This window comes from Varroa jacobsoni, unplaced genomic scaffold (assembly GCF_002532875.2).
Source record: "Varroa jacobsoni isolate VJ856 unplaced genomic scaffold, vjacob_1.0 scaffold_471, whole genome shotgun sequence".
Classification (NCBI taxonomy): domain Eukaryota; kingdom Metazoa; phylum Arthropoda; class Arachnida; order Mesostigmata; family Varroidae; genus Varroa; species Varroa jacobsoni.
This window is the reverse complement of record NW_019213373.1, coordinates 13,513-30,969: the sequence shown is the minus strand read 5'-3', so window position 1 is coordinate 30,969 and position 17,457 is coordinate 13,513. Positions and strand designations below refer to the sequence as shown.

The 17,457-nt window shown below is 43.4% G+C and overlaps 1 long non-coding RNA gene across 1 annotated transcript; it reads left to right on the top strand.

Annotated features, from left to right (window-relative positions):
• Positions 1 to 14,191: 14,191 nt before the first annotated feature.
• On the top strand, positions 14,192 to 16,606 carry LOC147753461 (uncharacterized). Its single transcript, XR_015311185.1, has 3 exons — positions 14,192 to 14,568; positions 14,727 to 15,109; positions 16,338 to 16,606. It is a non-coding gene; the product is annotated as an uncharacterized LOC147753461 (long non-coding RNA).
• The last annotated feature ends 851 nt before the right edge of the window (positions 16,607 to 17,457 follow it).

Sequence of the window (17,457 nt, the reverse complement as noted above, 5' to 3'; positions counted from 1 at the left end):
TGGACAGTGTTTGTCGAAGACGGAAATCTTTCCGTGACCAACACATAGTGCAATGTTACTGCTAGCAAATGCTCAACAAGCGCTTCCAATGGCACGTTCGCCCTAGCGAATCTTCGTCTAACGTAAAGAGAAAGCTTGGACATTCTCACAACGTCGCAGAACGATGCAAGCGTACCAATAGCAATGCCATTCGTATTGTGCCCACTGTACACAGTGCATTGCCTAATGTGGCTACGACGCACCCCAACTACCTCCATCACCAAGGCCTCTATGTGACAAAGAGGCGTGGTAACTCGGCGTGGTGCAATGGTGCCAGCGACTCGGAGAAGGCAATGGGTAATGGTTTACATACCGTCGATGCGGAATGGCTAGAGCCTTAGGCAGGAAGCACAGACTAATCATGCTGTATACGTCTGTTGTGCGAATCACATGAAGATCGTGCCATATGCGTGCCATCTTTACATTTGACGCAAGCGAGCGAGCGAACATCGTTTTTCGCTCTCGCATGGTTTTATCATCAGGACGCATTGCTAGATATTGGCGTTGTCACTGCAGCCCTTCAACAAAAAATTACCACATCGTCGTGAATGGCTTTTCCCAGCTTAACAGGGCTGGACACACATGCTTCTGTCGGCTTGTCTATCCGGGTCGAGCAACGCTCCTCTGGGCTGAATCTTCGGGAGGAACCTACTTGAGCCTACGGGCATGTGTCGTTCCGATGTGCGAAAGAGGTACGCTGTCACCTCCGCTAAGAGACGCGCGTCCGACGAGCTAATGCTATTAGGATATATAGATCTGGCATGAGGAAAACTGGGAGACTGTGGTGGGACACAAGTCTAGCACTTAAAGGGCGCTGTCAAAAGAAGATACATCAAGTTGGGTGTTAGCCTAATTGTTAGACCACACTAGCAGATGAACCAAAATAAAGGCAAGCTTAGGCTTGCTCTGTTAGGGGAAGCACTCCGATCTAGAAACGCGGTGGGGTGGAGCTAACGTTCTAGCCGATAAGCGTATTCCACTTATTAGGACCACATCATTCGGGGTAAATATATCGACGGTGAGAACAAATGCTGCCAGCTATAACCGCAGGTGTTTGTGAGCATGTCTATGCGCAGGGAAAAACCTCCAATATATGTAATTGTAAATTGAGCGTATAGAACAGGGTGCATTGAGAACGGATACAAATGACGTATCTCAACTGTATTGTAAAACTAATTGACGGACCTTCACAGACGCCTAGCTTATTTGACCGATCAAGCTCCTGTGAGATAGACTAAGTACACGAATTTAATCTAGCACTAAATTTTAACAAAACATTAAGGTGAAACAAATTCGCCCCTTATCATAACTGATATTATTATTTAATTGTAAATAAAGTTAATTTTAAACAAAATTACAAAAGTGTTTACTTCGTTCTTTGCAGAGTACACAATAGTTTCAAGCGGACATTGATCCGCAATACACCCGTGTTCATGGTTCTTGTTTGTTGCAACAAATGATTTATTTACATAGTCAATTTAAGGCTGTGTTAAGTGCCACCGTCTGGATAGTCCCTGTTGAGAACTCGAGAGACCTCTAGCTTCATTTCCTTGGTATCGCCTATACTTCAATAACATTAAAAATGGCATATGGCCTCGAATGACCTAAATTCCTGCTAAAATTAACAGCAGCACCTATGATTCTCTTCGTGTGATGACCTTCGACATACGCGGCCGACGAGAGTCACGAAACACACGAGTTAATCAACTGTTGATGTACAGTACAATTAGTATACTGAGTTAATTACCTATAGCCGTTCATTCTACCTATCGTATAACAGACTGCATGCATCCACTCAACTCAGTTGTATGCACATACATACCGTATGTATTTCATTTTTGTGTGGGCTAAAAGGTAGATGTATGATAAAGTTTATACATGATAGAAATGCTTCGAAAGTAAGGACAAATAAAACATTTTCCCTGCCATGTTTTAAGAACTTGTAAAACAGCGAAAACTGACCCATTGTTATAAAGGAATTTTTAATGCTTGCCTTATTAAAAATATCGGTGCACAGATAGAAACCAGCTGAAGGCCTTACGAAAATTGAGTAATATTTTTTTAAATAATTTGAGGCGTCTGCCTCATGACAGCGGTATATTTGTCCCCCTGGGGGACATCTCACAAAAGATCGTCCTGATAAAATATTCCTGTATCAGTCTATGCCAGATGTTGATGTTAACAAATAAATTACTAAGCAGATTCGTAGATGGTCTCCAATCTTAATACGAATAATCGCAGACCTTTTCTAAGAATCGATAGGACCATGTTGACTAATTATTACTAAAGGTGGGAGGAAAACATGTCACCAAAGATGCTGCTTACCGAAAATGCAGAAGGTAGCATTCATCCGCACGCATATCTCTGCATTCTCCGCTGTTTCTGTTCATTCTATCCGTAATGTTGCCACTACATTGTCCTTCGGGTATAAAGGAGATCTGATGTTATTGGAGAACTAGAACTTTTTTTTCATCTGTTAAGCCTGATCGTATTTTCCTGTTAAATTCCAGAGAACAAGACATCACCCTTCTCAATCTATGCTTGCCGCTGTCGGGATGGGAGATTCTCGACGAGCGTCCGTGAGGCACTCGATTCTTAACCTCTTTCTAGAGAAACGTTCAACCTGCCACAGCTGAATCCGACTAGTGCTTGCTAGCTATAGGCACAATAAGAAGGTGATTCGTAAGTGGAGTCAAAATGAAGCAGCTACTGTTTAGGGTCGAAGAGAGGTAACTTCCGCTGGCTTCTTTTTTAGACTGTCTATACCTGGGCTTTCGTCGTCCACCGCAGCGTCCACCAAAACCTCTCAGGCGTCTGCTCACTGCGCAGGGCGGCGAAGGTGTACGATGGCAGTATACGCTTCGAAAGGTTCTCGCGGGTTGCTTTGTTTCGCTTTCTTCAAATTAGTCGTCCGTTAGTTCCAGATGGTGAACATCAAGTAGCGTTCGCCGGTCTGATAAGGAATAGCCATACTCTGAAAGGTAGGCTCGCATGCAGTAGCAGCAGCAGCAGGTGTCACGGACCCTGTTAAATATGCGAAAGCGGCTGCGGATATGGGAAGCTAAGCGGGTGTGTCCAGCTAAGTACTTGGTCCATTTACGTTGCGCCTCATATATTATCTTTTCACCTCCTTGCCGGTTCTTCGCCACTGTTCTTATTCACAGTTCTTGTACGTTTTTGGCTGGCAGGCCCGTATAAATATTTAACATATTCCACGTTAGCCAGCGTTGAGCATTTTGCCTATTTTTAAATGTGATTTGCGCGGTTATTTTCTTTAATATACTCAGCAATTATTTATAGAAGGCGGTCGTAATAGGCAATTATTAGAGTTGAATGCTGTTTTGCTATTATTGCGTTTGCATGAGTTTATGCGTGCAGTTACGGAGAGCTTATTTTTTAGTTACTATTTTTTTTAGTTACTAGTTTTTTAGTTATTAAGATGTTTAACTACTTCTATACACGTCAGAATTAACACGCTTATTTATTTAGAATATGTACGTACGTTGTCACGTCGCAGTTGCTATATATATATATATATATATATATTGTAACTGAGACGTGACAACGTCCTCTCCAGTGACTATTGTGCAGAGAAATATCCGTGCATAGCGATAAAAAAAAAAGTACCAATTTCACATGTGATTAGACAGAGATGGAATAGCGTTCTTCTAACGACTAAATATGGAGTTTAAAGCCTTAAGATGATTAAAAAGTTTTTTTGTTCTAATTAAGAACTGCTATGCAGGCCTCTGCAGGTCCGTAAGGGGTCGCTATTAGCATTTAAGACTCATTTCGGCAGAGTCCTGTTTATTTCAGATCTTAGTGCTGAATTCCTGCCACACAACCCTACAACTACGTATAAAGGCTACAAAAGTGTAACATGTAACTGAGGCCTAATTTAATAGACAACGATGGAGATTATAAAAGCAGTTAGTCGCATTCTTCTTTAGTTTATAGAGCCAAAACGTTCTCAGCCGTAATCAGTATTTTTCGCTAGAAATTGAAAGGTCATAGTCTTATAACATGCGGTTTATGCTCATTGTAGTTTATGGTTGTACATATAATTACATATGTAAACAGAAACATCCTAGGAATTTATAAACCTGTTGTAGAATTTCATGTGAAAATACCAACTGTATTATTTTATCTAACAAAGACGAGCTCGATTAGTTTCATGAAATCTGTGCCGGCCTGGAAACATGCTCGTAGAAGGGGATCCCGATGACATTGGGCTGTATGTGAAGATCTAACCACACAATACCATTTTCACGTTTCTGCCTATCATATATAATAGTTGTTCGTATAGATTGAGGCATTGAGCCGCTGACCTAATGCATCTGGTAGCTTTCGCATTTGTACATTAAGGCCATCTGTTCGGGTATAGTTTATCTTAGTAATCTCAGAGTCCATATACTGTTCGATAGAGCTTTCGACATGTAAGGTAACCACAGCAATGGCATAAAAACACCGTTTTTCAGGTTTAATAGGTTAGACAGTGCATCTCTATAATCTCTGCGTTCTATAATTGTGATACACGGTTACAACTGTTCAATGCCCGAGTGTTGGACGATTGTCTAGGACCATACAGCGGACATCAAATCGGTAACTTATCTAATAGTGCCCATAAAGTTAATCTGTTGAGTAAAAAAAACGAGCCGAAAAGCTCGTGTGAATCGTCCGAGGACTGCATGAATGGAAAAAAGCCAAAATCATGATCCCACATATCGTTATAATACAGATTTGTATCGCATCTTGTAGTTTAGTCCCTATATTTTCAGAATACTGTCTTATACAATCTAATAAAATTATCACGACATTAGCAATTTTAAAGAACGTCAAAGTGATTCATTTCGTTAAGGATTTCAGCTACGTCTATGTGTCTAGCAATGCAGAGGGCCGCTGATTTCCAGGTGCGGTGTTTTTCTAAAAGGTGAAATAAAGGGCATTGGTACTGTATTCCATATTGCAAACCTGCCACGCTTTCGGATTACGCGAAGCATGTACATTAAACATATATGGCCGATGTAAGCTATATGCTTTTTACATGACATTTATGACGCGACTTTTAGTGTACACCAAAAGGGCCAGCATCTAACGACAAATTTCCTAAGACATTTTTTTTCTGCGTGTGCATCTCACAAACGTTGGCCACGTCCAATTCCTATATGCTATATATCAATTATGCTGACATTAAAATGATAGAAAAGCGGAACAAAAAATATAGGACTGGCCTAAAAATGGCAAAGGATCGTAGGCAACCACCCGATTTGATCTTCAATGCTCGTGACAGTCGGTAACGATATACACATTGTTGCTCTTTAATAAACCAAATTAAATATCTAACTAACCAATAATTGGCCTGTTTGTCCTTTTCTTGTGCCAAATCAGTGGGCCGAATGGCTGATCTGGGTTCGCCTTGAATGCTCAGTTTTTATCTTTGACACAATGTATAACTAAAAAACGCTCGATGTCCTCGTATTGAATAGCAAAGTGTCCCTATGTGATATCCAAAGCTTTGTTCATTTTATTGCGTGTGCTCTAACTATGCTTAACAAAAGCGACCCGTGATATTGGCAGCGATACCCGCCGCAGGAGCAATTCCTTATAATATTACCTCACAGCTAAAATGGAACTATTGACGTTGTGTATCCTATTTAAATGCAAATTCTCAACATTGGACCTCACCCGCCCGCCATTCGCTCAAACAGTAGAGCAGCGCTGAAATTTCCCGATCTAAATCTGTGTTCGTTTTTAGCGTTCCGCTAAAAGTGGCGTTTAACGTCTGATCGTCTTGCATTGCACGCTTCGCATCGGGTCATTAATGTGCCACCATGTCACCGGATTCATCTAACACATCCAGCCCAGACGTTGATTCAGCAGCCGGCTCCTTTTTGGATGCCTCAGCGCTTCGCCTCACGTCTCGCTCAAGAACTCGACACAAAGCGAAAAGGGGCTCAAATAAATAACCCGAATGATGCAGCCCAACTTGGCGTAGCGTTGATAGACTATAGACGGGCTTGTTGGCCAAGCGTCCCGAAACAAGACGCTGGCGTGTATTCACAGACAGGAAAGAGCTCGGTTAAATCTGTCCACCTAGTAAAATACATGTAAATGGTGGAATCACCATTTATTGTGTAAGATTGGGCATAATGATTATGTGCAATGAGTTAAACTGGCCCTTACAGATGCGCGTATATTAAGACGGTAAGTGTACAATGCTACAACAGGTTATCTTCCCTTGCTTGTGCTGATTGATGACAAAATCCAGGACCTCTTTTTGTTATTGTATAGCGATACAACTGTAGAAATACCTTATTTTTCTACAGGCAATCTATCATCTAACACAAAATATAGGCTACGAAGGAGCCAAAAATAGAGTAAACTACCCTTTTTTTTTTATTAGAGTGTAATCTTGCCTACACAGATTGGCATAGAGATGGTCGTAGTTTCTTGCAGTTAGTCGCACATAGTCATTTTTTTTGTTACTCATTTTGTTATTGAATCCGACTTTGTTTGGCCTCAGCGATATTTGTTATCGACAGGATTCGAATTCTGACATTTATGCTAATGTATCTGTACTCATCCCGTATGCTAAACTCCGTGTGTGTGTGTGTGTGTGTATACTCTGAAATCTGTCTCGTACCCTGAAAAAAAAATATAATCTTCGAACGTACAGACGAGTGTTACGATATGAGATGCAACCGGGGCACTTGATTGCTTCTAGTCAGATAACGCTCGTATCCAGTTGGCTCAAACTTTGTTATTTGATTGAAAAAAATTGAATTATTTCCAAATGCACATAAAATTCTGCAAAATTATTCTTAAACTTATTAACTCTATTCCTTCTAAACATTGCCGCTTCCACATTAAACCTTTTGAATAGTAACCTAATGCAGTAATATACGCTTACTTAAAACCTATAGACGTCTTAATAAGTTGTAACCAGCAATTGGATCACTCGTGGGGATGCAATTCTTCAACGTCTTTACATTGTATATTTTAAAGCATCAAAATACCTGGATCCGCTACCAAAGTCGGAGTACTTTACGTCGACACTACCGTCGGCAGCGGCAGCAACAACGACCGACGGCGTACATAGCAAAAGGTGCCGGAAGCCATGGCTATTACACGAATCGAAAAGCGGAAAGGCCCCTTTGCCCTCGAGCGTCTAAAAAGCGCTCTCTTTACAACTTTAACGGTATCAGATTCGAGCGGCTTGAAGGAAGGGTGCTTAATAATTTGACGGCCTAGGCTGCTCTGGAAATTTCTGATAAAATTTAGCGTATGCGAAAGGCCAGAGGCCAAGTCAGCGAGAAACCACAGCATCAGTGGTGAATGTCAAGAATATGTCTCAACGGTGCTCTTTGGGAACACTCTATTTGCAGCACGGGGACATGGCACGACTTCTTTGCCGTCCATACATGACCGAACTGGCTGCTCTTCCGTTATATTCAGCAATGTATACGGGGCGGTTCATATGTGTAACGCGTGTATCTGTATACAGTGAATATCATTGCCGCAAGGGATCTGCCGCAAGAAAACTCCTCACGGTCCTTTTTGGGCCCACCGGCCAAAAGTACAATATTTCGTCAGCTGTTTTTTCCTGATACCTTCGTGGCTTTTTGAGAAGCTAGATGCTAGCTGAAATCGCCGCCGAGACCTGGAAAAAAGCCTGGTTGTACCACCGACGCGAGATAAAATACTGATGTTCTCGTTGCCTGCACAAGTACCCTATGTTCAGTTGGCGCTCGGACGTAAGGGGAAGAAAAGCACGAAGTCAAAGAGACTGAGGGCCGAACGCGTATTTCGGCAAAGTGCAACTATGTCTGATCATGAGTGTGTTCCTTTAAAGATTTACAGCTAAAAAAGATGTTTCATCGCCTCCCTGAGGCGAATTTAACAATCGAGAGAATATGGCCCACGCACCATTTATATATCTGTGTTCCATGCGCGAAGTGACGATTCAGCCTGTTTCCACCGGTAATGACCTTCCGATAACTCTGTCGATGAGGCTTGCAAAAATATTGCTCGACAACTTCACCTCGTTTAGAGGAGTCACTGATATTTGCTCGGCTTTAACGAGTTACATTGAAGTTTAACAGCAAGACCTAACAAATAGATCGATCTTTTTGCATTCTATTCCTATAATCATGCTTTACAGATGCAAAAACAAAGCACGCGAAGGGTAAATTAGGTCTGCCTTTGCTAGCGCTAAGGATTAATTAGAAAATGGGTTAACTGAAGATATATTTCATCACGGAAATAGTCGTTTTGCTCTGGGCAGGTTTAGTGTCAAAATTACTTGGAATTTCTATTAAAAAAATAATTACATTTTAATTGCATGCGTTCGGTCACGGTTTTGTTAATTCTTCTCTGTTCATATGTAGTTAACTAAAAACTGTGTAGCACAGAGCAAATTAGGTACTCGAAGCACTATGACGCTCGAGTGGATGTTTTTAGTCGGTAACAAATATATCTACGTGTTACGGCATCATATTGAGCCGCTGTAGTATTTGCAAAAAAGCGAAAACTGGGCATTGTCTTGAACAGCCAAAGATATGAGCAATAAAAGATTCAAAAGCATACAAAGTCCTTTCTGCGTGTCTTCCTTAAGTAGAGGCTCCCCGAAGCATTTCCACATTTCCCTTACTGGCAACCTTGCAAATGTTTCGACATTTTTCAGTGACGGATGAGCGCCCAGTCGACGGTTAACTGGTGATAATGCGTCCTATCATTAGATGCCAAATTGTGTTACGAGACGGCGTCGTATAGTACGCGTGATTTTTTTACAAAAAAACAGGACTGAATACCTGTTAAACTTGACTGGTTGAAGGCTATGGCCCGATAGAGAAGGCTCTCGATTAATATTATTACGGTAACGGTAGTTGACAAGCAAGGTGAACTATTGCAGGTTTCTTTACCTGTTTTGATAGTCTTCTTTTCATCACTCACTCATTTTTCCTAGCAAACAATGTATAGCCTAGTAACGAGATGGACGCTACCCACTTTTTTCGTCGTTAACAATCGTCAATGCAAGTAAGTCGGAGTTAAGCCGACACACCCTTTAGCTGCGTAAATACATGTATCCTATTTTGTTTGGTCAATTTAGTGATACATAAAGGTGTAAAGTTAATTATAGCTAAAGATCAAATTTAAAAAAAGATGTTGCTGCTGTCCTTGATTGCCGAACAGGCCTTTTTAGCATATACATCAGCCATAGAGACAAGGCATTAGTAAATGAACTCGCATGTTGTAAACAATCACAAGCAAATGTTACGCAAATATTCAAAACTTTCTTAAGCAGATGTCAAGTGGTAGGCTAGCTAAATTTATAAATCAATGATACCTCACTTTCGTCCTCACTTAACAGGAGTAGACCTACCAGGCTTGTTAGTTAGCTTTGTCCTGCCAACAAAATGGAATATCATACTTACCTAATGTGATCCATCGTTGCGGTATTGCCTGGTAGCACAACCGTACTCCTCCTCACTGCACCCACTACCTCATATATGATCGCATATTCGAATCCCACAGGAGGCTGCTTATTACTGTGCGTGCACACGCTGTAATTAGCGGCTTCGTTCATCCGATGATTGCGACTGGAGCACCGGAGAAACGAAAAATGGGAGATCGAGCAAATAATAGTAAAAGCAGAGGTACTTTAAGCACTCTTCATTTGTCCCATTGGGCATCCATACCGCCTCTCGGGCTCCTGTCCCCCTTTTCCACCGCTCCGTCCAAACCAGACAGTCGGAAACTCAGCTGATCCTCACAAGCCCACGCGAATCATCCGATCTACGAACTCGCAGTGGGGCTCGTGGATGTTTCTGTGGCGTGGCTCTCGCTGAAGAATCGCTGACGAAAGCAAAAGGCAACAGCCGGATATAGTTACTATAACAGGAGCATCCGACGCAGACGCGGTAACCTGGGTCGTACGCGCAGACCTGAATTGGTCCCCCGAGCTTCTAGTCTGTGTTAGTGACCAGCAGCACATACAGCTCTGTGCTTCGATATCAAAGAAAGGAGAAGCCTGCAACGATGCATCCTAGGGGCCGCAATGGTAACTCTGGTAGCAGGAAGTCTTGAGAAGATGTCAACATTCTCACAACAAGTTTCTCTCTATTCCAATTCTTACCTGTAAGGCGTACTAGCGGGTTGTAGGATCCTCCGCAAGCAGCCCGGCAAAGTAACAAGAGCCAATCGTAGTGAAAAAACAAGCGAAGAAGAAGAGACGCTCGAGTCAAGTGGCTCCGCTATGATTTGCTCATTTTTTTTTCTCTGAGTCTTCCAATTCCCTCCCTCCGCCTCCGCCTCCCCCTCTTCGTCCCACTGTCGCGACGCCAGAACGCTCTCCCCCTATCTCGTATTAGCCTGTGCGCCACAGAAGGCGATGCTTCCGAGGCTACGATGGAATAGGAGCTCTGGTAGCAGCTCTAAGCTTTCCTATAGCTAGCTTCCTTGCTATAGTCTGCTGCAGCTGCTGCCCGTTTTTTCAGTACTTCACCTTGCCTATGGTCATTTTTTCCTTTTGTTGGTGTCCTATCAAGTATAAGGAAGAGTAGAAAGACGATTCGGAGTCGCTGCACTTTCCTCAGGCCGACTTTCCTACCACTGACCTGCACCGCCAAACTGTGAGCATTGTTAACTGCAAGAAAAAGCGGTTCTCGAGTGATCTGGACTCCGGACCGCCCACTCAAAGATCTGGCCTTCTTTCTCTCTATCTCTTCTGCAGGCCTTGCTTTTCGGCAAAGTCCTTTGATTGTCAGGCGTTTCTTCTTCACTTGCATCCCTCACACACATACTTCTATGGCACCCCACTTACCCACTTTCTATACTCCAGCCTCAATCCCTAACGTCCACTTCATTCGCCACTTACCAGTGTCTGAACGCTCCCACGCTTGCTCTACTTCCTGTTCTCTATCTTTAGTTATCCCTACCTGCACTTTTTTTATATGTGCGTGTATATTCGTTACATTGAAACTTTTCGTACCTAATTGCTAGTTGGTCGACATCTTCTGTCCCGACGGGATCTCACTCTTGCTGTGCCCTTATGCGCGGATAATTTTGGAAGATGCATCCGTGGCTACTGCCTACGTATGACTTACTTCTCATCAGGTGGCAACCAACCATGATATACTGTTTTAAGTTATTTTTAGTTCTGTTCCCTGTCACCCCGATCTTCTCTACAGGAAACATATATAATCACGCGTATATAGTTGCGAAATAAATGACGCGACGTACTGTCCAGTTTACCTACTTTGCCTGATTCCCATTTTGCCGATACTCACAGTGCAGGAGTGCAGATCCTTCTTGTACCGCTCCCTTAGCAGTTTAGTGAACTGCTGTTACAGATGCCGATCCCGCTATGGCCATGCTGGAAATAAACTACTCAAGGTACCAGCATCACTTGCGGCGACTTGCGACCGCCATCATTGTTCCTAGCAAACGCTCACTCAGTCAATACAATCTGCCCCTTTGCAGGTATCGCCATGCTCTCATTTGTATATGACTGAACATACAGTAGTGAAAACATACAGTGATGAATAGGGCGCCGATTAATCTTGAGTCTTCTTAATTTCAGGTAATTACGCAGGTTCATCAATACTCCTGCCACCCAAAGATTTTTCCTGCTAAAATACATAGTTGCTACACACTGCAGTGCTCGTGTGTATGGCTCCAAAGGAGCAGCACTTAAGTATATGATCAAAGTATCTAAGTAGAGGTTGTTCCTTGGTCTTCTCCCCTATATAGCTTTGCAGCCGATATCTGTATGCCCCATAGCAACCGCCCAACTGGCTGATGCACGAGAGCCCCGTACAATAATCAGCTTATGGCAGTATAGCGCTAGTATAGTTACCGTAATGGCTCCACCCGAAGGAAGCCGTAAAGATATTCTAAATCCATTAGAAAAATAACATTAATTGTTCCATCGATGTTGAGCGAAAGCAACGAATATGCATGTTTATTCTTGTCATCCTATCGTAATCAATACGGAAAGTAAATGAATTTAAAGTCTTAGGTCTAGTCCTGGTCCGCGCTTTTTCGGCCCCACTTAACACGGATGAATATTGAGGGGAAAAACAACAGCTTAGATAGCAATGGACTCGGGAATAATCTATATTTAGTGTTATTCTAGTTGATTTACCTTCTAGTCAGGGGGACGGCTCACCTGGAGCAGGACACGGTCCCTACGAGACTTGCTCGTCCTGATGCAGTCAGAAATGCAATGTGGACGGCATCAACAGCACGGAATTGATGTTTATACCTAGTAATAGCAGAGGTTCTACATGCAACAAGAATCAGCCAATACAACTGCGGTAAATCGACTTGCCAAGCCGACGACTGGCGCTCCGTCAAAAGCCAGCGAAGGATTAGATCAGTGAGATGAAATCCTCTTGGCGTTAACAGCATTCGCACAGCTGCATATTCGACCTGTAGGTAGCTTTTTTTCTTTGTGCCTATCGTCCTATGCTCGAACATACATTGCTTTCCAACAAAGATCGAATTTGCACGCGCTGTTGTTGAAGTCGACCAACGATCGTAGCGTCGCTCGCACTACCTCAACTGCCGATAGTACGGTAGGCCGAGTTCGACGGTCTCTCTTCGAGGGTTTGGCGGCCTTTCTTCGAGATCTGATCTATTGGTTTTCGCTCTACCCAAATCACTTTTCCCATTCGCCCATTTTCGTTACTTTTTGTTGCTATGTGCCTGTTGTTTCTTCGCTTCTTCTCCAGTATATCTGCTAGTTGGCCTACTCGCATCCTAAGAATGTGGAGAACTCCCAGAGACGACAGAACGAAGGCCAAACGGGAGCCGCAACATTTGTGTGCCTCTCGGACGTCGAAACAGTAGCAGCGGCAAAAGCGGCGACGAGACTAAGCATGATAGCGAAAAAGCCGAAGGCAAAAAAACAATACTAGAAGCCCGCCACATCAAACGCTATTTCTAGTGCGCGGCCAACCGCAAAAACTTCCTACTACTCACGCCATTCCCGCAGTTGTGGCATCCCTACTAGCTGCTTATGTAGTGGCCTAGAAGGTTTCGGACGTTGTTTCGCCTTCGGAGAACGCCATAGATCCCCTGACGCCTTCCGCTCGCGCTTCCAACGAGAGTAGAGTGTGAGGAGAAACTGGTGCCACTCTGGCCACGCCGGCGTCGGCCATGCAGGTTGCCACAGCGGCGGCGACGGTGGTCGTTGGTTGTTGATTCAGCCGAAAGAAAAACCACCTCCGAGGGATTGATGGCGCCTGGACGTTTGTTGTTATTCTATTTGTTGTCCGTGTAAGTGAGCAAGCGTGAGTGTTCGATCGCAGATGTGCGTGTATATTTTTCTGTGTATTTGTACACAGGACTTTCTATGTATGTGTGTCTGCGTGTACTTGTCCTTGCCTGTGTGTTTTTGTATTATTGTTGTACGAACCCGTTCTCTTTTTTGCCGCTGTTCGCCGCCTCAGCCATGCGCCTGCCGTTTTTTCGTTCATTCTTTCTCTCCCCTTTTCTTCGTTTCTCTCTTCGTCTGGCCGCCGTTTTCCCGTCTCGCGCAATTTCTCCATCTGCTGCCGGCCGCAGTTGCCACCGCCTTACTGCTGCTCTTCCCGTTTCGTCCGGTCCTCTGCTCACCGTTCCCATCACACTCGGTCTTGACCTCTATTTATCTAGTTCTCTTTCCAGCACAACGCCTCTGCAGCTGCAGTCGTCGCAGACGTTTATGTTATTATTGTTAAAGCTGCTGCGTCTGTAGACGGTAACGATTGCCCGGCCGCGTTGTTGTTGTGGGCCGCCAGTAAACCGTGGCCTGCCTGCAGAGGCTCTTCTATCCCCATCAGGTAACGGTTTCCCCGAGGGAACGGCGGTACGCGTCTATTGTTGTGTTGGTTAGCAGAAAGCTGGTAGTGGCGGCAACGGCAACCTGCAGGCCCACCATACAGTTAAGGCATACAGCGCCAAGTAGAAGATCGGCTCCGAGACCCCTATTTCCATAGGGATTGGCTAAATAAAGGGAAACTTACTGCCGCCAGATGCCAGTCCGCTTTCACTCTCGCGACTCTAGCCTCGGCCTGCGAGGGGTTTAGTCGCTATGACGCTGAGTGTAGTATAGCTGTCAGTTCGAAGGGAAGCCAATTGAGCAGCGCAATACGAACGCCAGCAGCAGACATGTATTTACTGAGCTTAAACGTTTCATAGAATTAGTGAGTCGCCTTTCGGCTAGCTGACTGTGAGCAATAGATCTGGTGAGATCGTTGATAAAGAACACAACGTCGACAAGCGACATCACTGATGGTCAGCGACGAAACAAGGGAAGTTGTATCGGGCAATAACGTGCTAAAAAGAATATCTGCAGGCGGGGCGTATGACATACATTGATAATGAAGCCATCCTTTGTATGCAGAGAACCTCAATCATAGTCGTCAAGTCTATCGTTGTGCTAGTAAAATAATAGGCAGCGAGTGGAGATGTAGGATATGAGATTTCGTCAAGACGGTAGAATAGGTCGAGTCTGCAAATCTTTATGGGAGATAGTCAAATCAGGTAATGACGAAAATTGGGTTTTTTTTTTTGACTCAAACGTATATGCGAATAGACGTACATACACAACGAGTGTCATGAGACATTGGAGTAGTAGTTAAGGCTAGGCCCATAAAAATTTAACCCTGAAACACACTGTGACGCTGCTAACCGTTCGACAGGAAACCGCGACCTGCAAACCTGCGCGCCTGTTACCCACCGCTGGTTTTTTTTGCAACATACGACGACAGCGCGTATCATGCACGTTTGTGTCAATTGGCACGGTCTATTCTTCAGCTCATTCTCAAGAGAGCGATGGCGCCTCTGCTGAATGCCCCTCTCCTTTTACTTTTCAGAGTAACTCTCATTACGCGTACGGCAGTGATCTCCATTGTGTTCCCCTGGTGACTCGCCGCTGGCCGTTAGACATAAGTATGTGGCAAAGAGATAACCAAGGACAGAGGAAAAAAGAGAAGATATTTGCAGCCTCTGTTGCTGCTCTGTACTAAGTTACATTAAGAAACACTGTTTTCTGCGGAACGTTGTGCACGCCGATTGCCAAAGGGTAAGCAGCGCTTCACGCTCACACTACATGGACATGTATATGCAAGCGTAAAATGTTACCTCTTAACTATACGCTTAAATGCCAAAGAATGTTGTAGATCATTCTTTCCTACGCTGCTTTCGTAATTCGCTACCATCACAGATGAATACGTATTTACACGTAAAATATTTAGAACAGCCTTAGCATTTGCAAGCACTAACACACACTGCGTTGTTTGCCCTTTTAAATTGCTCTCGTCCGCTAACATCTGCTGCGGAACAGTCATTCACTTTCAAAATGAGCAGGAGCTGCATAACAGCTACGGCCTAGTTGACTATTTTCTGAACAAAATGGTTTTGAGAAGGAGAGTTGCTACGGCTGTACAGGGCAGCTTCGGGACTTGGTCGCGCCGACCGAGCCACAGGGGGCAAACTTAGGCAGAATATTATATAAAAGAATGGTCTGGATTAGTTTTCTTGATCTCCTTTTCACGAATCACATTTCTCGATGATCTTTTCTTTTTTCAAGCGGCACATGAAACCGCAAATTCCATTCGGGCTCAGTATTTATCTTATTACTAAAAAATTAGGACTTGTAATTGTTGAAACGGTAAAACAAAGCATGTTAAAAGCCAGCTTTCGATATGATTCGGAACGTAACGAATCTAGAGGCACGGAACAGTTATGCCTATACAATAGCATATAATATTTTGGTTAAGTGAACAATGATCATAGGTTAAATTTTTAAGTTAAACTTTACGGGTTACATGTCGGACTAATGAAGAGTTTTGTAAATAGTTTTCGGCATTCTAACGATATTACAAGTACTTCATGCAAACGATTAGAGCGAATATTTCCCCTGTTTTATATATGTATATATACACATACATATATATATATATACAGGTTATGTATGTTTTGTATTGTGTATATATATGTAGGTATATTATGTATATATGTATAATACATATTATATATTATACATATATAAATAACAAATCAGATTTATATTTCGGTCGGATGTCAGCAGATTACCTCTACAGCACATCCAAGTCGTTACTACTGCTGATCGTCAAGAACCGCACCACATGAAGTGCTATAAATTACGCTTAAGGCCCCGGCATATACATACGATCTGCACTGTAACACCTCTTGCTGCATCATGCTGCCAACGTTTTAATTGATTCCGTATTGTGTCTAGGTAAGGATAGGCGTTAGATACATTCTTAATGTCTCAAAATCTCCTGCAGGAATAGCCCTTACGACTTCCCAGTTCATTGGCCTGGCCTTAGTTTACATTTACGCGCACACAAGATTCAAGGCACAAGCTGAATGAGGCCGAATAACTAAGGCCTCATGGAGAAAAGCTGGTACTAAAGAAAGGAAACAATAAGGATGCCAGAAATCATGCACGGACGACGCTGGTTCTACCGCTGTGGTTCAGGCGGTCGGTCGCTGAGGCCTACAGTGCAGCGGTGTCATCGCTAGTTAACCAGTATTGCCCAGTATTGTTGTGTTGTTACGTAGAAGGTCATGTTATTCCACGGTATAACATAATAGGGTCAGGAATTTTTCCTCCTTAGGGTAACAGCTCTCTGTGATGGGTTGCGCACGCTGTCATGTGTGGTTCATGGCAGGCTGACTTCACAGATCGGACGAAGCTGTCCAGCAGTCACAAGGCGGACACTACAACGGAGAAGACAACAGGATTATCGTATATTCGTGTCTTGACCCTGAGTAGCCGGGCAAAATATGCCACTTGACGAACAATAAGGCTGCCTGTTGCTATATCGCGCTTTCGTCACCCATATGAACCCGTGGTGCTGGCCTAGCCGCTAAGACTAACTTGGTTACGAACTTAGCTGTAGTTGTCGAAACACGTCGACTTTGCACGTTGATTACGTTCACGACGAAAATGCGTTATGCCCTGTATAATAAGGGCAGTACATTTCATTAGACATCAGCAACAACAGCGTCAGGGAAAATGCTGCTGAATGCAGCCATTGACATCGGAAGCGTGAGTTCCACGTAGATTCAGTACGGGGACCTGTGTACATCCCTACAGATATCAGTGTGTATTAATCATAACAATATTGGCTTGATTTTGATAGGTTAAATATTGCAGATATGGGCAGCGTGTATCTTCAGACCACACTACCTGGTTGTTGATGCGACTATCTTGTATTTAATATATATTTGTATGAATTTTCATATTTCGAAAAAGTCTGCAACGGAACAATATAAGCTGCAATTCACGTGGAATCAAAACAACAAAATTAAAGTTAGCGAAAAAAAAAAAAAAGGTACAAACGACATAATTACAGGACAACTAATGTAACTAAGATAAGAAATAGTTAGTAGAAATACAAA